The sequence below is a fragment of the Bos grunniens genome, chromosome 20, assembly GCF_055505025.1.
Source record: "Bos grunniens cultivar Pamir isolate PY7600 chromosome 20, Bosgru_T2T1.0, whole genome shotgun sequence".
Lineage (NCBI taxonomy): Eukaryota > Metazoa > Chordata > Mammalia > Artiodactyla > Bovidae > Bos > Bos grunniens.
The window spans coordinates 4,973,024-4,995,833 of record NC_141184.1 but is presented as its reverse complement, the minus strand read 5'-3'; the positions used below and the strand labels follow the sequence as shown (position 1 = coordinate 4,995,833).

The window sequence follows — 22,810 nt, the reverse complement described above, 5'->3', positions numbered from 1 at the left end:
ATTATTATGTGCTTTGTTGCTGAACTGTTTCAACTCTGGTCATAGAGATCTTTATCAGTTCAGCTCCTGTATCCTTTTGACGAGTCTCCATCCACCCTTGCCTTTCCTTCCTTTCCACGTCCATCCCTCCCTCTTCCCTCCCTTCCTGCCTACCTTTGCCTCTGCTTCCCCTTCTTTCCTTCCTTTATTCCTTCCTTCCTGTCTCTCTTTCTTTCTTTCATTTCTGAGCATTTTCTTACTTCAGGCCACCACAAAATGCTCCAGACTCATCTCGTATTTTCCCTGCCCTGAACTAGCTTGGTTTTTAAAGCAGGCAGTAGCATGACAAGAGCCCAGTTTGGAAAGATCCCCTTTGCGGAGGATGACGGGTATGTAGAGGGTGTGAGTGCTGTGATGATCAAGCTGAGGATGGTGAGGCTGGAACCAAGCCTGTGGCAGCCCGGAGCAGCTGGAATAAAGGGGACCACAGATGGGCATAAGAGGAGTAGGACCCATAGGAGGCTCCCTGCTCTGTGGAGTGAAAGGAGGGTTGGATGCCATGTGAAGCTTCTGAGATGATGGGTGGATGGGCAGGTCCCGGGGCTAGAAGCACAGGAGGGGCTTCGCTCTGCTTTTCTGGCATCCAGCAGCAGTGTTCCTGAACAAGTTTTCCCACTCTATTCCTCTGGGCTGTTTTGGGGAGAGGAATGGTATTTTTCTCTGCGTTGTCTCCCCAGTTTTCTGGCTTCTCTCCTTTCTTCAGTCAGCTCAGTTTAGTCGCTCAGTCATATCTGACTCTGCGACCCCATGGACTGCAGCATGCCAGGCCTCCCTGTCCATCACCAACCCCCGGAGCTTACTCAAATTCATGTTCATCGAGTTGGTGATGCCATCCAACCACCTCATCCTCTGTCAGTCCCTTCTCCTCCTGCCTTCAATCTTTCCCAGCATCAGGGTCTTTTCCAATAAGTCAGCTCTTTGCATCAGGTGGCCAAACTATTGGAGTTTCAGCTTCAACATCAGTCCTTTCAAATATTCAGGACCAATTTCCTTTAGGATGGACTGGCTGGATCTCCTTGAAGTCTAAGAGACTCTCAAGAGTCTTCTCCAACACCACAGTTCAAAAGCATCAATTCTTCAGTGTTCAGTTTTCTTTATAGTCCGACTTTCACATCCATACATGACTACTGGAAAAATCATAGCCTTAACTAGACAGACCTTTGTTGGCAAAGTAATGTCTCTGCTTTTTAATATGCTGTCTAGGTTGGTCATAGCTTTTATTCCAAGGAGTAACCATCTTTTAACTTCATGGCTGCAGTCACCATCTGCAGTGATTTTGGAGCCCAAAAAATAAAGTCTGCCACTGTTTCTCAATCAATTTGCCATAAAGTGATGGGACCAGATGTCATGATCTTAGTTTTCTGAATGTTGAATTTTAATTCTCCTTTCTTATCAAGACTTAAATAAATCACCTCGCTTCTGACAAGGGGGGTGCTTCTCAGGCAGCCCACGTGGTTTGAGATGCACAAAGATGATGTTTCTTCTTGTTCCACCGGTGCTCTGGTGGGAACCAAGAGGAAAATGTCCCAGTTAAGGTAACTGATCTCATGAAGCTGACAATACTAGGTTACAAGGGGATAAATAAACAATCCAGGTTATCCCAGATAGTGGGATAAGTACAATGCAGGACATGTAATGGGGTAATCTGATGGAAAGGGGCTGAGAGAGGAAGGGATGGGGATAATTTTGGCTGGACAGTCCCATTGAAAGTCCATTAAGGAGGGGCATTGAGCTAAGATCTGCTTGGAAGAGTCAGCCATGTGAAGATCCAAGAAAAGAACATTCCAGACAAAGGACTGGCTAGTGCCTGAGCACCGAGAAGGGGGCGAGCTTGGGTGCACATTTAGGAGCAGAGAGATAATCCCTGTGGCTGGAAAATGGTGGACTGGGAGGGAGGGGGCAGGTGGGGTTAGAGGGGAGACTTGTGTGAGTTTTTTGGCCACAGGAAGAAGATGAATTACACTCTAGGAGGAGTGGCAAGACTTTTACCTGGAGGAGCCGAATGCCCTGATTCCCTCCAGCTTCTGTGGTCTTAGCACTACAGGAAGGCAGGAGCAGATGCAGAAAGACAATCGAGTGAGAGGTGATGGGTTGGAACATGGTTATAGCGGTGCACACGAAGGGAATTTGGCATGTTAGGGTAATATTGTGCAGGCGGAACAGTAATATTTGCAGATTCATGTCAACATATGGCCAAAACCCACCACAATATTGTAATCAGCCTCCTGTTAAAATAAATAATTTAATTAAAAAATTTAAAAAGAGAAAAGAAAATCAAGGTAGAAATCAAAGATGAAATCAATGTTTTAAGCTTGCACAGCTGGGAGCTGGGGACAGCTTACTGAAGAGGGAGAGACATGGCAGGAGCCAGTTTCCAGTCGGGGAATAAAGAGTTTGATATATTAATTTGTGATGCTGATTAAAAACCCTCATGGAGATTTTGAGAAGCAGAACTAGTTCGGCGCTCACGTGAAATATTAATTTGTGAGTCGTCAGTCTGGGGGTGGAACTGAAAGCCTCGGGGCTGGAAAGGATCACCAATAGAGAGAGTGCAAGTGGAGACAGGCTCCTGGGTGCCTGATTTTTGTGTCTCTTGCAAGCACAGAATGTGGCTTGAGGTTTCAGAGTCCCAGACCCCAAGTGATGCTCTGTGCACACAGGTGACCAATTTTATCAACATATAAGTAAAGTAATAAGGACCTGATTATAAAGAGAATACGCTCTCTATCTGGACTAAGATGGAGAAAAAAATGGAACTAAGTTACTGTAAAACCGAAGCCCAGGAAACTGTCCACATGAACTTATCTGGTTGTCTCTGGGAATCAAGGAGGGATGGCAATGGTATTAAGCCTATTCCTCAGACTTAGAACAGGGACAGAAGCCAAGTGACAAGGCTGGAGAAACACTGAGGTCTTCAGATAGGGACCTTCAGAAAGGACCTATCAGGATAGGTCTTTAGAAAGGGAAAGTGAGATGGATTTAATCCAAGTACTCTTAAAGGAAGCTTTGAAAAGGAGATTCCTTGTTTTTTGTCAGATCAGTAAGGATAACAAGGGACGAGAAAAGTCTAACCAGAGAAGGGCGGTCTCAGTAAACAGCCTGGGATGACTCCCGGGAGGGTGTGGGGATCTGGGCCACCATCTGGGAGCCACTGGGGACAGGTATGTCACCCTGAGGACTGGGCCAGCCTGGCAGGCCAGGAACTTGAGGTGAAAGAGGGCAGCACTGGAGAGTCAGCATAAAGTAGGCAAAGGACATCTGAGCAAGTGGGTGGAATTGTTATTTTGATGTCTGTACCCCATGATGGCATCTCCCAGGCAGTTGGTACAGAATTAAGACCTGGAGAGAAGGCATGTCAACGAAGAGCTATTCAGGGTGAGGCAGGATATACAACACAAGATTGGGAGTAGATTCAGCTGGCTCTGATGGGGCCTGCCTCCAGGAAGGATTATGTCACTCGGGGACACGTAGGCAATATCGCATTGTGTGGTGAATGCCTTTGGCAGGTTTAGAACTTCCAGATTGAATCCCTCTCACTGTGGGATACTTCCCAAGGTAAAATCTAGTGTGATATGCTAGAACCACAAATGTCAGACTGGAAAGCTAAAAGAAGATAAAAGGGAGGGAGGTACTGAATTCTGGCAAATGATCCTAACCTTCCATTTCGTGGGGAAGGCAGAATGTAGCTTAAGAAATACATCTCACTATTAGAAGCTCAGCTTAGCTTCAGTTCGGTTCAGTTCAGTTCAGTCACTCAGTCGTGTCTGACTCTTTGCGACCCCATGAACTGTAGCACGCCAGGCCTCCCTGTCCATCACCAACTCCCAGAGTTTACTCAAACTCATGTCCGTTGAGTTGGTGATGCCATCCAACCATCTCATCCTCTGTCATCCTCTTCTCCTCCTGCCCTCAATCTTTCCCAGCATCAGGGTCTTTTCAAATGAGTCAGCTCTTCACATCAGGTGGCCAAAGGATTGCAGTTTAAGCTTCAGCATCAGTCCTTCCAATGAACACCCAGGACTTATCTCCTTTAGGATGGACTGGTTGGATCTCCTTGCAGTCCAAGGGACTCTCAAGAAAAACTGAACGTAGGGGCAGATAAGCCACTAGAGGCATTTGGAGAAGAACTCTGATGTCCTAGACTATATGCTAAGCCAAGCCTGCATTACAGGAGAGGGATAAACGTGATTTGAGAGTGCAGGCAGGTTCTCCTGAGGTTCAGAGGGGTCCAACTTTGGAAGCACCAATGTGCTTGTTCTTGAGTCCACTGAGACTGGGTCTGGAGCTGGAATATGGGTGGGGATGGAGGGAAAGCATCCGGTGGGGCAACGTTCATAGACTTACACGATTCCTCAGCAGGACAGGGTGGCGGCCACCACTGTGACCCAGGGGAACTCATAAGAGAAAGCAAAGGTGATGCCTTTAGACAGAGCCCGTCACCCCTGGAAACCTGGGACCTGCAGGAAATGGGGAGGTCAGGGAAATGGGGATTGAGAGGATTGCAATACACAGATGCAGAGGAGGGGCCTCTTAAATGAACTCTGGAGACGGGCACGACATGATTGCAAATTTCACCTTTGCAGAAGGTACTACTGCGTGCTCAGTCACCCAATCGTTGTCCAGCTCTTGGTGGCTCCATGGACTGTACCCACCAGGCTCCTCCATCCATGGGATTCTCCAGACAAGAATACTGGAGTGGGTTGCTATGCCCTCCTCCAGGGGATCTTTCTGACTCAGGGATTGAACCTGAGCCTCTTGTGTTTCCTGTAATGGCAGGTGGATTATTTACTATTAAGCCACCAGGTACAGATGTCTGAAATATGACTCTCTGAGAGGAAGAGATAGTGCACATTTTTTCCTTTCTTTCCAAGGTACGGTAAATCATCGTGTCAAGACCAGGCATGAGGGGAGATTTGCCTGGGCTTGGATCAGAAGTTGTGGAGTCCGCATTCAGGGCTGCTTCATGGGCCTGCACTCGGAAGGGCTCAATACATGCTTTATGGAGCATGCATGTGAACAGAGAAAAGAGAGCACTCTTAAGCATGATGTGGAGAACTGGCAAGTCCGTGCAAAATGCGTGGCCGCCAACCCCTGCCATCCTGTTCACATATGGTGCTCCTGACACCCACGTGTGTAGCATCCCCATGGACTCGTAACGCGTAGGACTTCAATTCTCTACACCTCGTGATGTGCCACTAGCGTTGAGATGTCTTACTGTTCCAAAGAACCCTTCAGATTCTTTAAAGACTGGGCTCGTGGGGGCCATGGTGTTGGATGTACTCAACTTCTGTGGTCTTTTAACTTTTTATGTTGTACTGGGGTGTAGCCAATTAATAATGTGATACTTCCAGGTGAACAGGGAAGGGACTCAGTCATACATGTACATAATCCACTCTCCCCCAAACTCCCTTCCCATCCAAGCTGCCACTTAACGCTGAGCAGAGTTCCATGTGCTATACAGTAGGACCTTGTTGCTTATTTATTTTAAATACAGCAGGGTGTACATGTCCATCCCAAACTCCCTAACTATCCCTTCTCACCACCCTTCACCCTGGTAACCAAAGTTTGTTCTCTAAATCTGTGAGTCTGTATCTGTTTTGTAAATCAGTTCATTTGTATAATTTCTTTTTAGATTCTGCATATAAGGGATATGGTATGATATTTCTCTTTCTCTGTCTGACTCAGTAAGATAATCTCTCTCCTGGGCATATATCCAGAGAAACACATGGTCTGAAAGGATACATGTACCCCAGTGTTCATGGCAGCACTTTTTTTTACAATAGCCAAGACATGGAAGCAACCTAAATACCTAAATGTCCTTTGACAGAGGAATGGATAAAGATATATTTGCTATGGCTTTTCAGTCACCCAGTCATGTCTGACTCTTTGTGACCCCATGGACAGAAGCATGCATTGTGTCCCCGTCCCTCACCATCTCCCAGAGTTTGCCCAAGTTCACGTCCATTGCATCAGTGATGCCATCCAGCCATCTCTTCCTCTGACACCCTCTTTTCCTTCTGCCCTTGATCTTTCCCAGCCTCAGGACTTTTCCAATGAGTCGTCTGTTTGAATCAGATGACCAAAATATTAGAGCTTCAGCTTCAGCATCAGTCCTTCCAGTAAATATTCAGAGTTGACCTCTATAAAGATCGACAGGTTGGATCTCCTTGCTTTCCAGGAGAATTTAAAGAGCCTTCTCCAGAACCAGTTTGAAGGCATCAATTTTTGGCAATGGAATATTACTCACTCATCAAAAAGAATCAAATAATGCAGCAACATAGATGGATGTAGAGATGGTCATACTGAGTGAAGTAAGTCAGATGAGTAAGAGAAACCTCTTAGGTCTTGAAGGCTTCATGCCCAAGTTGGGGAGACAACTCAGGTGCAGCTGCAGAAGGGAGCTGAGTGTAGCCCAGGCACCTGAGAGGGGCCCCAGGTTGAGAGAGAACAAGCTAGAGTACTTTTTGCCTCATTTTAATTTCTTTAAACTTTAAATTTTTTTCCTTAAAATATTTTTAGGCTTTACATTTTTTTCTTTAGCTTTTAGATTTTGTACTTGAATTCCTTTGGCTTAGAAATTTGTCATTTTCATTTCTTTAGATTTTAACTTATGAGTAAAGGGGAACTTAATCTTTGGATTTTAATCCTGAGAAGCTGTCAAGTGAAAGGGTTTATATTCAAACTTGAGGCATCTCTGCACTGTAGACATTTTCTTATTGTAGTTCAGTCACTCAGTTGTGTCCAACTCTTTGTGACCCCATGGATTGCAGCATGCCAGGCTCTCCTGTCTTCTGCTATCTCCCAGAGTTTGCTCATATTCATGTCCACTGGGCTGGTGATGGTATCTAACTATCTCATCCTCTGCCACCCTCTTCTCCTTTTACCTTCAATTTTTCCCAGCATCAGGGTCTTTTCTAATGAGTCGGTTCTTTGCATCAGGTGGCTAAAGAACTGGAGCTTCAGCATCAGTCCTTCCAGTGACTATCAGGGTTGATTTCCTTTAGGATTGACTGGTTTGATCCCCTTGCAGTCAAAAGGACTCTCAAGAGTCTTCTCCAACACCACAGGTGGAAAGCATCAATCCTTCAATGCTCAGTCTTCTTTATGGTCCAAATCTCATACCCAAACATGACTGTTGGAAAGACCATACTAGTGCTTTTGTGGGCAGTGACTCTCTTCACACCACCTTGCCTTGCCCCGTCTGCAGTTTCAGTGTCCTTGCTCACGAGGTGCACACACATGCTCTGCACTCCAGTCACGCTGGATCACGTCTCTGTGCCTGAATAGACTCACTTCGTGCCTTTGCAGACACTGCCCCCTGCCTCTAGAGTACTTTTCACTGCTCCTTCCTGCAAACTCAAGGCCAATCACAAAGGCCCAGCTCATTCACAGAGAATTGCTTTTCCTCTCAGCCATCTGTGCGCGGTTCCTGCACAGGTGGAAATGGGAGTTACCTCTACCCAGAGTCAGAAGCTCCGCATTCCCTTGGCAAACATACAGAGTGATAAAAATCACAAATGTACAACTAACTGTGGTTCTGTGCCTACACTGTTAGCCATGTTTACCACGATTCTGAGGGGGCATGACTGAGCTTACGTTCAAGTCCCCTTCTCCCACACATCTGAATGAGAAAACAAAGTCAGCATCTTTTAAACCAGTGGCCACATAGTCAAAACTGTCCACCACTGTCCATCCACTTAAAAAGCAGTCACTAGGACGGTATAAAAGGGATGTGCTGTGCTGTGCCAAGTCGCTTCAGTCATGTCCGACTCTTTGCAACTCTATGGACCACAGCCCACCAGGCTTCTCTGCCCATGGGGTTCTCCAGGCAAGAATACCGGAGTGGGTTGCTGTGTCCTCCCCTAGGTGATCTTCCCAACCCAGGGATTGAACTCGAGTCTCTTATGTCTCCTGCACTGGCAGGCAGGTTCTTTACCACTAGTGCCCTCCGGGAAGCCCATAAAAGTGGTAACCAGTGTCTTTTTAACTGATGATGACCACTTCTGGCGTCACTGAGGCCTGGCCTTCATCTCTGCCTCATCCCGAGTCTGTCCCAGCTCGAGAGGAGTTACATGTGTCACGGGCACTGCGATTCTCCAGTTTACAACGTGTCACCTTTCCTTCTAGAGGCCAGATGTCATGCGAGCTCTGACTGCCCCAGTCCAGGGCCCCCTTTGGTATCGATGTTTCTGCTGTGTTGAAGAGTCGAGTCTGCTTTTCCGTCTTGCTCTCCACCCTGTCCCTCCCAGTGAGCACAAGGACCAGTTTCCCTGCGTCTTGCTCTTGGTTTTGGTCTGTGATTCTGGGGCAGATGTTCCCGCTTGTGAGATCTCAGTGTCTTGGTTACTTCCTGCCCTGAAGCCGTGGTTCCTTTTAATGCAGCTGCCCTCTGGGCTCTGGAAGCTCCCTCTGCTGAGCCTTTGGGTATCCCTGGAGCCCTCAGCCCTGCGGCACTCCACCTTCCCTTGTGGATTTCTTTTACTCGGTCCACATTCACATCTCATAGGCGGTGGTGGCTCAGATGGTAAAGAATCCGCCTGAAAGGCAGGAGACCTGGGTTCGACCCCTGGGTTGGGAAAATCCTCTGGAGAAAGGAATGGCAACCTGCTCCAGTATTCTTGCCTGGAGAATTTCATGGATGGAAGAGCCTGGATGGCTACAGTCTATGGAATGACAGAGAGTTGGACATGACTGAGCAAGTAACACGGGGCTTCCCAGGTGGCATTAGTGGTAAACAACCCCCACCTGCCAGTGCAGGAGACACGAGGGACATTGGTCCAATCCCTGGGTTGGGAAGATCCCCTAGAGGAGGGAGTGGTGACCCAGTATCCTTGCCTGGAGAATTGCATGGACAGAGGAGACTTGTGGGTTATAGCCCATGGAGTCACAAAGAGACGGACATGACTGACCGACTTAGCATGCACGCATGCATGAGCAGCTAACACACATCTCTGTAGACACCCCCTCCATTAACTTTCCTCAGTTGACTTAATCACATGCTCTTTCTTGTTGGGACCCAGGCTGGGATACTTGAGAATAATAAAAACAGTGATAATAAATTATAGCAAAGGGACATGAACTGCCTTGAGACTTCAGTTTTCATTTCCTAGTGCCGCATGATGGAGCACCACAAGCCTAACAAAGTTTAGAACAAAACTCATTCATAATATAAACATCAAAAGCCCACACTCAGCACAAGACTGAGATCAAGGTGCTGTCTTGGCTGGCTTGGCTGTCCCACTCAGGAATTGTTGACAGCACAATTCAGTCTTCACAGTTTTATGACTGAGGTCTCCACTCTTTTGCAGGTTGTTGACTTGGAGCTGCTTCCAGCTCCAGAAGCAGTGAATACTCCTTGCCACTCGATCCTGTCTGTCTTCACAGCAGCAATGAAGAGTTCCTTTTGCATCAGATCCCTCTAACTTTGAAGAGCCACATTTGTCTTAACGCTCACCTGATCAAGTCACCTGCACCGCACGACGAACCTCATCACTTGTGGAATGTCCCCCCACATCCACAGGGCCCTTCTAAGAGAAGGGGATTCTACCAGGGTGTGTGGCTTACCCGTGGGTCATGTTAGGATTCTGTCCACCACACCCTTAATGAGTCCTGGTTGGATCCTCAGTTGCTCAGTTTTCCTGTGCCAGTGACACACGTCCCTTGGATTCACAGTCATTTCCTTGGAAAGCTACAGGTGAACTCAGCTGCCTTCTGGATATCTGTCTTAGCATTTGTGTGCTCCAGATTCCTATCTAGAGACCCACTGCCCAGACTGAACAACAACAAGGATGGTTTCTCGGGGGAGAACACTGTCCCAGAGACAAGGTTGCTGCTTAGTGAATTATGACATTCCAGCTGTTCCTAAGAAAATATTTCCAGGCTATATTTTGGGCAAAAACTGTTGCTTCTTTTTGCATGAGGTGGTTATTTTTCATATAGCATTTTAGATAAATGGGAACCCTGAGGGGAAAAACAGCCCCTAAATGACACCAGTAACAGAAGGTTGGGACTTAGGCTCTGAAACAGAAAATGAGTCTAGAAGAGTTTCTCCGTGGTTGGCTGAGGAAAATAGGACCCACTGGGTCACTGTCAGCACTGAGTCTTCCAAGGTGAATGTGGTGTCTGAATAGGCTGGCCCTTCCCCCAGTCAAAGTCACTCTGACTGTGTTATTTTGGGGGTGCTGTGCTGTGCTAAGTCACTCAGTCATGTCCAAGTCTTTGCAACCCCATGGGCTGCAACCTGTCAGGCTCCTCAGTCCATGGGGATTCTCCAGGCAAGAATACTGGAGTGGGTTTCCATGCCCTCTTCCAGGGGATCTTCCCGACCCAGGAATCAAACCCAGGTCTCCCACACTGCAGGCAGATTCTTTACTGTCTGAGCCACCAGGAAGCTCATTTTGGGAGGGGGATGGTGCAGATCCAATGCACTGATGAGTCCTACACATTTTCGTTTCGCAGTCTCTCTTGAATCTGTCTCCTTTTCTACTGTTGCTTCACAGCCCAGTTCCCAACAACTATTTCTTGATCTCACCCTGTGTGCTGGGCACCAGCCTGATTACTTCCCGTTTAAGACTTGCCTTTATGGGTTGTTTAGTTTCTCTCTCCAAAGCTAAGCTTATTCCAATTAATTCTTCATTCTGACAACCTCAAATAACATCAGGTAATTGATCAAAACTCTTCAGTACTGCTCCTGTGCCTGTTCTAGTTCCAGTCCTAGCAGGCGAGATGCAGCCCTCTCCAATCTGATTCCAAACCACCCTTCACGTCCAGTCCCTGACCCCCAACCCACGATTGCTCCAGAAAAATCAGCTTCCCTGGGCTTGCTTTCCTTTCTACGCTGCTCAGTTTACATATTCTCCTAAAATGCTTCCTTCGTTCTTCCCATTGAAGAGGAACTCATCCTAGAAATGCCTTAGTAAATAATTTGTTGAAAGCTATGATTTTTCCAGTAGTCATGTAGGGATGTGAGAGATGGACCATAAAGAATGCTGAGCCCTGAAGAACTGATGCTTTCGAACTATGGTGCTGGAAAAGACTCTTGAGAGTCCCTTGGACTGCAAGGAGATCCCACCAGTCCATCCTAAAGGAAATCAGTCCTGGATACTCATTGGAAGGACTGATGCTGAAGCTGAAACTCCAACTCTTTGGCCACTTGATATGAAGAGCTGACTCATTGCAAAAGACCCTGATGCTGGGAAAGATTGAAGGCAGGAGGAGAAGGGGATGACAGAGGATGAGATGATTGGATGGCATTACTGACTCAAAGGACATGAATTTGAGCAAACTCCAGGAGATGGTGAAGGACAGGGAAGCTTGGCATACTGCAGTCCATGGCATTGCAAAGAATCAGACATGACTTAGCAACCAAACAGCAGCAATATATTTTCATAATTTTCCCTAAAAAGGTATAATTTGTCCCCTATTGAGGTGGGGAGGGCCTTACTTCTGCTGCTCTATGTTTCCACGTGGACTGATTTCCTTCCCATGCATTTGCATCAAACGCGTATCATGTGAATCAGTCACATTCAAGGAGATTAAGATAAAACCAGAAAGTCTCTTCTTACACAGACTGAAACTTATCAGTAAGATTCCAGGAGGTCAAAGCCGCTCCCTAACTGTTTAAACACAGAGCTGACACGATGCATGAACACGGTTCCAGGCATTCATCGTCTTTGCCGGCTCTCAGGGAACTTCTGCTGTCAACTTCCTGTTGCCTCCATCTGAGTGAGTGACATTTACAACCTTTAAACACAGGAAGGAGAGAGGAGCTGTGCCTGCCTCCCCGGTTGGTGTGAAGCTTGATGGAAATGCCAATCAGAGTATTACTACCTCTGAATCTTTTTATTCTAGCTTAACCTTCTACTTCCATTAAACATGTTCTCTGTGGTGAACTTCCGATTGGTGGCTGCTTCATGTAGCTTTCGTTGTTGCTGCTTTGTTGCTGTTCAGTCGCTCAGTCGTGTCCTACTCTTTGCAACCCCATGGACGGTAGCCCACCAGGCTCCTCTGTCTGTGGGGTTTCCCAGGCTAGAATACTGGAGTGCATTGCCATTTCTTACTCCAAGGGACCTTCTCAATCCATGTATCCAATTTGGGTCTTCGGCATTGGCAGGTGGATTTTTTACCGCTGTGCCAGCTGGGAGGGGACTGGTGAGCACACAGGTATCTGAGATAGCTTTGGGCTGCAGAGGCTCTGGGAAGACATAGAGTTTCATGTATTAGTTAGAGATAAAGCTTGCATTCTAGCCTTTTGGATGAAACTGGCCACTGTCTTTTGTGTGTGCTCTTAAGCGGTAAGACATTCCTGGTGGCCCAGTGGTACAGAATATGCCTGCAATGCAGGAGTCAAGGGTTCATTCCTTGGGTCAGGAAGATTCCCTGGAGAAGGAAAGGGCAACTCACTCCAGTATTCTTGCCTGGAGAATTCTATGGACAGAGAAGCCTGGGGGATTACAGTCCATGGGTTGCAAAGATTCAGACATGACTTAGTGACTAAACAACAACAACAAAATAATGACCCTCAGAAACCTATAAAATTAACACATATCAAGGATTTTATTCAGCACCGTAATTAATCAGGAATTCAGTATGATGTTATAAATGGTTCAAAGGAAGATTAAAATAAACATGCACATTCACACATGTATAGACCATCAAGAAAAAAGGAATATAGAAATGAATTTAAACATAGATACAAAATTAATCAAATCCACAGTGCAATAATCTAGTGCATCTCCACCAGACAGAAGGTGCCTTACATGGACAAGAGCCATCTTCATTATTGTTGGCTGCCTACCACTTACACGGTTGCTTAATGGCTCAAAGACAATGAAAGATACCCTAGACAGTAATTAAATTTGCTTATTTTAATGTCTTCTATACTTTTTTTCTGACATTATATTTTGAATGGTGCCTTTGGACTCTGCTTTAATATCCTATATAATTTTGCCTGTAGAATTAAAATTCTTGCATTTTTCTATATCTAAGTCTTAAGTAGTTAAGTGATCTTAGCAATTAGAATAACTGTATTTTACACAATATGCTTTTTCACCTGGCAGCATATGGGATCTTAGTTCCCTGGCCAGGGCTGAATCTATACCCCAAGCAGAGGGTGCTCAGTCTTAACCACTGAACTGCTAGGGAAGACCAACATAAATATTTTTGTTGGCTAACATCATGACTTTTACTTATTTCACTGGTGGTTGTTCTTCAGCACACAAGGCTTCCCCGTCCTTCACCATCTTCCAGAGTCTGCTCAAATTCACATCCATTGAGTTGGTAATATTATCTAACCATCTCATCTTCTGCTGCCCCCTTCTCCTTTTGTTTTCAATCTTTCCCAGTATCAGGGTCTTTTCCAATGAGCTGGCTCTTCACATCAGGTGGCCAAAGTATTAGAGCTTCAGCTTCAGCATCAGTTTTCAATTGAATGTATTTGAAATTAGTACAAAATACATCCAGGCTAGGATAACAAAACAGTTTTGGATTTCCTGCTCCAACCTACACAGACCATAAAGTCACTGATGGAAGCTAGTTGGGAAACCCTCGTGGAGGTCACGAGATTTGTACCTCTCTTTCTGAATGGCCACATGCCCTTGAACAACTCTTTTGAGTTATGCTGGATTTTGGCCTGTTCATTGGTATAAGAAACATATTTTCAAACTTGGGTTCTTCAGCACCGGACTCAGTGATCCTCCACTGTTTCCACAGTGAGTTCTGGACACGAGCCTAGTCCTCAACAGATGTGGGCACCTCTGGTCTAGGATCACTAGAGATACCCTCAAGACTGGTGCTCCCATCAGCTGAGTCCTTTCTTCTCCCATCAATTTCTCGCCTTTGCTAGATGTGTGTGTTGTGTTAGCTGCTCAGTTGTGTCTCACTCTTTCCAACTCTAGGGACTGTAGCCCACCAGGCTCCTCTGTTGGTGGGATTCTCCAGGCAAGAATACTGGAGTGGGTTGCCATTTCCTCCTCCAGGGGATCTTCCTGATGCAGGGATCGAACTTGGGTCTCCTGCATTGGCAGGTAGATTCTTTACTGTCTGAGCCACCAGGGAAGCCCACTTACCTTGATACTCCTCCTCAAAAGGACTGAGAGCAAAATAATTACCAGTGGACACTATTTCTCCCATTTAAGTGAAGACTGTGCAATGCCACTAACTTGGAAACAGGAAACAAAAAGAGCCCATCCCCAACTGCAATTCACACCTTCCAGATCACCGATTCCATCAGCTCTCTAATTGGCAGAACCAACATCTTCTGAACGAAAACTCTTTCCCACACTTTCTGAACACAATACTTCATACCTGTTGTCTATTTTAAGATCCCAGGATTCATTTGTTCCATTTTATAGAATACGTGACTGACTTTCTGAGATTAAAGACACTTGCTCAGAGTCCAGACTGCTGGCTGGACCCAGAATGTAGGGTCGTGATGAGGAGATTCAGACATCTTCTGCTCAGTGCAAACGTTGATGCTTATGGGCGGAGCCTGCTGTGAGCTGTTCTCAAAAGCCTGTTGACTTAAGAAAAAATGAGAATCCCAGGCCAAGTGAAGCCAGAGCCTCTGGGATGCCTTCCTGCCTCCCTCCTCTCACCACTTTCTTGTCCATGAACTGCTCTTGGGTCGGACAGGTGAGAGCGAATAGAAGAAAGCGCTCAAGAGCTCATGGTATCATGAGCAAATATGCCATGACTGAGAGCTGTACTGCCAAATAACTTAATTGTTTAAAATATCTAAAATGCTTTAAAAAAATTACCACCTCTCCCAATTAAGGGCTTCCCTGGTGACTCAGATGGTAAAGAATTCTCCTGCAATGTAGGAGACCTGGGTTCAATCCCTGGGTCAGAAAGATCCCCTGGAGAAGAGAATGGCTACCCACAACAGTAGTCTTGACTGGAGAATTCCATGGACAGAGGAGCCTGGAGGGCTATCAGTCCGTAGGGTCGCAAAGAGTCAGACATGACTGAGCGACTAACACTTTCAGATCCTCATTAGAATTGTGATATAGAGAGTTGACTGATGGTCATATCTATTATATGTTACAGGTCTTACAGCACATTATCCAGATTATCAGCTTCTCTAAGCTTTCTAAGCATCGTGTTGTTGCTGAGAAAGTACACAATGATCACTCCCTGCTGACTCCAAGCTTGACCACTGACCCCAAGCTTGACCACTGACCCCAAGCTTGGTCATCAACATGGCAATCATGCAGAGCAATAAAAAACATTTTCACATTCAGAACTGGAAAAAGGACTGGGGCAGAATACTAAACATGTTTTTAATAAATTTTGAGCAGCAGGCTGTCTGCTTCTAGAAAAATATAAAACTCTCTTTGTCAAAGGAAGAGAACATTATTGCAAAGGCATTGACTTGCTTATAAAGGCATGTGTTGTGTTGGCAGATTTTTTTTCTCCATGATGACGTTATGCTGATTGGACATATACCAAAAGTCATTTTTGTCTTCTTGGAATCATGAAACTAAATTTAGAAAATCATCTTAGGTTGTTGGCCTTTTAAAAATAAAGCTGAAATTCAGAAGGGTTGTTTACTCAGCTTCACACCTTGCTTGTAGTTTGCCCCGTTTCAGACCTTGTCTTGTCTCTCTTTTTGCTGTGTGACCTTGGGCAAGTTGCTTAACGTCTCTGTGCCTAGTTTCTTGTCTGAAAATGGCCATAATAGTAGTTCTGTTTCATTCGGTTGCTGTGAGAATTTAACATTAGCACACAACTAACGCTCAATAGGTGCTTTTGGTGACAAATGTTGTTTCTTACTTAAGGCAGGTGAAGAGAACAATCTTAGATTTAAAGGAGAGTGCTGGACAGTGGTGTTGAAGTTTACAGAGCAAACACAGCAGTGTTGCTGCTTCGTAGCATCATGCGCAGCTGGGAAATCAGGCTAACACAAAATCAGAATCACACCCACAGGCTTATGGGTTACAAGTAGCTACCTGTTGCCACTGGTTCTTCCCTGCAGATTTCCTGGGAAGCAGGATTGAATTCCTTTGTCCAAGGAACACGGTAGCATTAACAACTCTGCATGGATCGACTGTACTTATTTTCTCCAGTTGTTTGGAGATTAGGACATTCATACAAATGGCTATCAGAGTGAAAACTAGGAACCCTTCAGATCAGATCAGATCAGTCGCTCAGTCGTGTCCAACTCTTTGTGACCCCATGACTCGCAGCACACCAGGCCTCCCTGTCCATCACCAACTCCTGGAGTTCATCCAGACTCACGTCCATTGAGTCAGTGATGCCATCCAGCCATCTCATCCTCTGTCATCCCCTTCTCCTCCTGCCCCCAATCCCTCCCAGCATCAGAGTCTTTTCCAAAGAGTCAACTCTTTGCATGAGGTGGCCAAAATACTGGAGTTTCAGCTTTAGCATCATTCCTTCCAAAGAAATCCCAGGGCTGATCTCCTTCAGAATGGACTGGTTGGATCTCCTTGCAGTCCAAGGGACTCTCAAGAGTCTTCTCCAACACCACAGTTCAAAAGCACCAATTCTTCGGCACTCAGCCTTCTTCACAGTCCAACTCTCACATCCATACATGACCATAGGAAAAACCATAGCCTTGACTAGACGGACCTTTGTTGGCAAAGTAATGCCTCTGCTTTTGAATATGCTGTCTAGGTTGGTCATAACTTTCCTTCCAAGGAGTAAGCGTCTTTTAATTTCATGGCTGCACTCACCATCTGCAGTGATTTTGGAGCCCAGAAAAATAAAGTCTGACACTGTTTCCACTGTTTCTCCATCTATTTCCCATGAAGTGATGAGACCGGGTGCCATGATCTTCGTTTTCTGAATGTTGAGCTTTAAGCCAACTTTTTCACTCTCCACTTTCACTTTCATCAAGAGCCTTTTGAGTTCCTCTTCACTTTCTGCCATAAGGGTGTTGTCGTCTGCATATCTGAGGTTATTGATATTTCTCCTGGCAATCTGGATTCCAGCTTGTGTTTCTTCCAGTCCAGCGTTTCTCATGATGTACTCTGCATATAAGTTAAATAAACAGGGTGACAATATACAGCCTTGATGAACTCCTTTTCCTATTTGGAACCAGTCTGTTGTTCCATGTCCAGTTCTAACTGTTGCTTCCTGACCTGCATACAAATTTCTCAAGAGGCAGATCAGGTGGTCATACAGTGGAAGTGAGAAATAGATTTAAGGGCCTAGATCTGATAGAGTGCCTGATGAACTATGGAATGAGGTTCATGACATTGTACAGGAGACAGGGATCAAGACCATTCCCATAGAAAAGAAATGCAAAAAAGCAAAATGGCTGTCTAGGGAGGCCTTACAAATAGCTGTGAAAAGAAGAGAAGCGAAAAGCAAAGGAGAAAAGGAAAGATATAAACATCTGAATGCAGAGTTCCAAAGAATAGCAAGAAGAGATAAGAAAGCCTTCTTCAGCGATCAATGCAAAGAAATAGAGGAAAACAACAGAATGGGAAAGACTAGGGATCTCTTCAAGAAAATCAGAGATACCAAAGGAACATTTCGTGCAAAGATGAGCTCGATAAAGGACAGAAATGGTATGGACCTAACAGAAGCAGAAGATATTAAGAAGAGATGGCAAGAATACACAGAAGAACTGTACAAAAAAGATCTTCATGACCCAGATAATCATGATGGTGTGATCACTGACCTAGAGCCAGACATCCTGGAATGTGAAGTCAAGTGGGCCTTAGAAAGCATCACTACGAACAAAGCTAGTGGAGGTGATGGAATTCCAGTGGAGCTATTCCAAATCCTGAAAGATGATGCTGTGAAAGTGCTGCACTCAATATACCAGCAAATTTGGAAAACTCAGCAGTGGCCACAGGACTGGAAAAGGTCAGTTTTCACTCCAATCCCAAAGAAAGGCAATGCCAAAGAATGCTCAAACTACCGCACAGTTGCACTCATCTCACATGCTAGTAAAGTAATGCTCAAAATTCTCCAAGCCAGGCTTCAGCAATATGTGAACCGTGAACTTCCAGATGTTCAAGCTGGTTTTAGAAAAGGCAGAGGAACCAGAGATCAAATTGCCAACATCTGCTGAATCATGGAAAAAGGAAGAGAGTTCCAGAAAAACATCTATTTCTGCTTTATTGACTATGCCAAAGCCTTTGACTGTGTGGATCACAATCAACTGTGGACAATTCTGGAAGAGATGGGCATACCAGACCACCCTTACGTGCTGATAAATGCAAACATGAGAAGGTGTAGGTCCTAGATGAAGCCACAATGAGCACAGGTTGACAAGGATCTGGGCCATCTTTTTCTTAGAGTAATTCTCAGCCGCTGAGTGAGGACCTCAGTGCATCCCAAGTGGCTAAATTAATGAAGCAGAAACCAGGTTATAAATTATCTCTATAATTTGGTAGTTTCATCAACTGTGATTCCTTACTGATTGCTAATCATTCACGAATCTAAAAATGTTGACAAAAATTAATTTACAAACAATGCACTGATCATAAAATATATTTTAAAGTGGTTTTTCAATTATAGATACCAGTGAATTGTTTGCATTTTCCTTGTAGAAAATTTCTAAATTTTCAACATTATTTTTTCCTCATTATTTATATTCATTGAAAACAACTAGCTCTTATTATATTTTTGTCCTTTGCTGGTGTTGGAAATAAATGGTGCTACTTTGGGTCCTCGGACAAGCGGACACTAAGGTAGGATTACACATCTGAGAGGTTATCAGGGAAATTTTTGTGAAGGAAGAAAAAGGGAGCATGAGGAGGCCAGAGAGCTGCAAGGCGTGTCTGACTCTGTGAACAAGAAGCGGGAGGAACTGGCTGAGTGGGAAAGCTTGGGCTTCACACCCCAGTGCGGGTTGTCACATGATGGCTGGTGGTGGGTAATCAGATAAAGGATGGGCAGTCTTTTCCTGACCTGGAGCTCCTTGCCTTGCCTCCAACCTTCTTCAGGTATGGAGGGGGCTTCTTCTCCCACTCAGGAAAGAAGTGGACATCAAGTTTTTGTGGACACTTCCTGGATTTCCAGTCTCTGGCTTCCACGTCTGGGCTGTTAGCCATTCTGCAGGAAAGCCCTGGAATCAACAACAATCAGAGAAAAGTGAAGTACAGCTGAAACTCACCCATGTAGATTTCTTAAGGGATGTCTTATTCATATTTCACTTCATTCCTTTTCAATGTTTTTAGTATGAAAATATTTGAAACAGATAGAAAAATACAGAGGACAATATGAGAGACCACCAAGAACTATGACACGGCTACATCAAATCTTAATACTTCATCCCTTTAAAGGGATACAATATTCCAGTTGAGTTTTATTAACTTTCCTCCCTCTCCACTCATTTATCACTGCTGGGCATGCTTTTATAGTTTGATGTATTTCCATCAACAATAAATATTCTTACTTGTATGATATTAACTGCCATTGTTTTGCTTACATCTACTTTGTGGTCACCAAGAGCTGGGGTTCAATCCCTGGGTCGGGAAGAACCCCTGGAGAAGGGGACAGCAAGCCCTTGCCTGGAGAATTCCATGGACGGAGGAGCCTGGTGGGCTCCAGTCTATGGGGTTGCAGAGTCAAACAAGACTGAGCAACTCACACTTCCACTTTTTTTCACATTTTCCCCCCTAATCATGTCCTTCTCTGCAAGGTTTTTCTCAAGTAATCTTGAAATGACATCAAAGGAGATTACAGATCATGAACTATTACATTTATTCATCATCAAATACTGTCAGTTTCTGGGTAAAAAATAATCATCGTTCTTCCTGTGATTCATACACTACTCAGAAGTCTCTGGCTTCCTAGAATGCCAATAAAAACTCTTCATATCTAGGCAATAATTCTTCACAGTACTTTCTTTTTGGCCGAAGAGCACCAGGAAAAAGGCCAGAATAATTTGGCCACCTGATGTGAAGAGCTGACTCATTGGAAAAGAACCTGATGCTGGGAAAGATTCAAGGCCCAAAGGAAAAGGGATGAGAGAGGATGAGATGGTTGGATGGTATCACTGACTCAATGGACATGAGTTTGAGCAAGCTCCAGGAGATAGTGAAGGACAGGGAAGCCTGGTGTGCTGCAGTCCATGGGTTCATAAGGAGTTGGACACAACTTGGCAACCGAAAGGCAAAAGTATATATCTTGCAAACCTGAGCAAAGCTTTCTAAGGGGGCTCCCTCCTCTGAATTTCCTGTGATGGGAAGAGGAGCGTGTGATGTCCACTTACACGTGTGGTACAGATGTTAAGCAGAGAACCTGTGCTGGGTGCCATGTTCTAACCCTGGGAAGACTCATTTCAGCAGACGAGACATTTTTTTTTTTGTCCAGTGAGGGCAAAGAACAGCAAACCAGCAGTGCCCAAGCTCTCCTGCCTGGAGAGCTGCCCGGGGACACACTGGAGGTGAGGAGGGCTACGGTTTGCAGGCAGGAGAGCTTCCAACTCAGGGGAGCTTCAACCAAAAAATGGGTTTATTATGACAATATTGGGGGAGGTTCTGAACTGAATTGTGTGTCTTCAAAGTTCATATACTGAAGTCCTAATCCCAGTACTGTGTCGTGACTGTGCTTTGGGGTAGGTATTTAACAGAGGTGATGCAATTAAGATAAGGTCATTATAGCAGGTTCTGATCCAATATGACTGGTGCTGTGTTGAAGAGGACATTAGAATTCAGAAAGGTACACAGGGAGGACCATGTGGAGATACAGGGAGAAGACCTGCCGGCACCTTGCTCTTACACGTCTGGACCTGGGAATGCTGAGAAAATAAATTAACTTCTGTTGTTTAAGCACCAGTTCCATGGTGCTTTGTTATGGCAGTCTTAGCAAACAAACACAGGATGTATCATGGAGACATGCAGACAGGAATGAACTGGCCTCGGGAAAGACTTTCGGGTAGGAGTAGGTATGGGAGGAGGAGGTCCCCCAGGCGCCCCTCCCCTCTCCCGGGTTTCTCCATCCACCCTCCTCCTCCTCTCCTCTGTGCAAACAGGGAAAACATGTCCATGGAAAGCCCCATGCACAGTCAGCAAAAACAAGACCTGGAGCTGACCGTGGCTCAGATCATCAGCTCCGGGTTGCAAAATCCAGGCTTAAATTGAAGAAAGTAGGGAAACCACTAGACCATTCAGGTATGACCTAAATCAAATCCCTTATGATTAATACCGTGAAGATGACAAATAGATTCAAGGGATTAGATCTGGTAGACAGAGTGCCTGAAGATCTGTGGACGGAGGTTCGTGACATTGTACAGGAGGCAGGGATCAAGACCACGCCCAAGAAAAAGAAATGCAAGAAGGCAACGTGATTGTCTGAGGAGGCTTTACAAATAGCTGAGAAAAGAAGAGACATGAAAGGCAAGGAAGAAAGGGAAAGATATTCCCAACTAAATGCAGAGTTCCAGAGAACAGCTAGGAGAGACAAGAAAGCCTTCTTTTCTTCAGCGAGTACTGTTAGAAGGTGGAGTTTTAGCCACCAGAGAGAACGCGTGGAAACGTGTTCATGGACAGCCCCATGTGTTAGAGAGAATACTGGTATCCTTACCTGATTTAAGCTTCAGAATCTCCGAGGCGGGGCTTGGACTGGCTCCGCTTGGGTAGGAGGCTTGCCTGGGACAAAGCCACCATAGTGGCGGCTGAGGAAGGCGTGTGCTGGAGTGACTTGGTGGGGCCATTCTAGAAGCCAGAGAAAGTTCAGCAAGTAAGGGAGGCAGTGAGCAGGTGCAACGTGATCTCCCAGGAGGGTGGGGTGAGTTCAAGAAAGAGGGGAGCTGGACATTGAGCTGAAGGGCTGGGGGACAAGATGACCCGTGTAAGGGGAACCTGAGACCCACCTGGGGCAGAGTCAGGGCACCTTCTCGGGGGATGATGGAAGGGCTCTGAGCTGAAGGAGGACGGCTTCTGGATCATAGTCCAGGTTGCTCCTTGGACAAACAGCTTCTGAATCAAGCAAGCTGCTGGTTTAAACCAGACTTACAGCCATTCACAAGACCTGCTAGATCAAGACTTCCTGGGGTTGAATTCAGGAATCTTTGACAAGATCTCCAAGCCATTCGGAGGCACCCTGGGACTGAGAATCAACCTTGGTTGGGAGTCTGTGGGGAAGTAACTTGGAATCCGCTGACAAAGACATTCCCCGCCCTGACTCCCCTTCACTCTTTGCTGCTTTTGACCTTTCTCTAAGCGGAACAATGTCTTGGGTATTTTACAAGGCAGCTTTCTATTTGTATCATATTTTGTAGCTATAGAGAGAGTGTGTGTGCTGCGTATGTGTGCATATGTAAGACTCTTTCCTACGAAACCCGTGAGCACTGGCTACATGAAACCTTCACGGTTCCACTGGGGATCAAAAAGAAAACAAAACAGACCAGCTCAAATAAAATGATGAAATGAGCAGCTGCATTTGAATTTCAGCAAGGCCAACCTCTAGCCCTCTAAAGTTAAAATCAGGCATGCAAGACGCATTTCAGAGCCCTTTCTGCTTTTCCGTGAGAGAGTAAGACAGACAGCTTTCTTGTGGGGAGGGGAGCTTTCAGGCAGGGCAAGGACTGCTCAGCTTTGCTGGGGTTGCAGCCCTCACTGTTTAGATGAGAACGCTTGCGTGAGGGCTGTTCGGAATACAGAGCAAGTCACTCCTGATGCACAGCGTATGACGTGTTGCTTGGCGATAGATTACCCCATCAGTGTCGCCTCCTCACGGGTGTGAGGCGCCGGGAATCATAATGGACTTTCTAGCCAGGGGCAGTTTATAAGGGGAGGTGATCAGGACTCACACAGTGATGTAAAGGGGGTCCTGACGGTGACATCTGGGATAA

At 45.6% G+C, this 22,810-nt stretch overlaps 1 long non-coding RNA gene across 1 annotated transcript; it reads right to left on the bottom strand.

Moving 5' to 3' along the window:
* Window positions 1–15,303: 15,303 nt before the first annotated feature.
* LOC147350047 (uncharacterized) lies at window positions 15,304–22,086 on the bottom strand. The gene is made up of 4 exons (XR_015149152.1): window positions 21,830–22,086; window positions 21,541–21,671; window positions 18,922–19,078; window positions 15,304–17,027 (listed from the first exon to the last, which is right to left on the bottom strand). It is a non-coding gene; the product is annotated as an uncharacterized LOC147350047 (long non-coding RNA).
* Window positions 22,087–22,810: the final 724 nt, after the last annotated feature.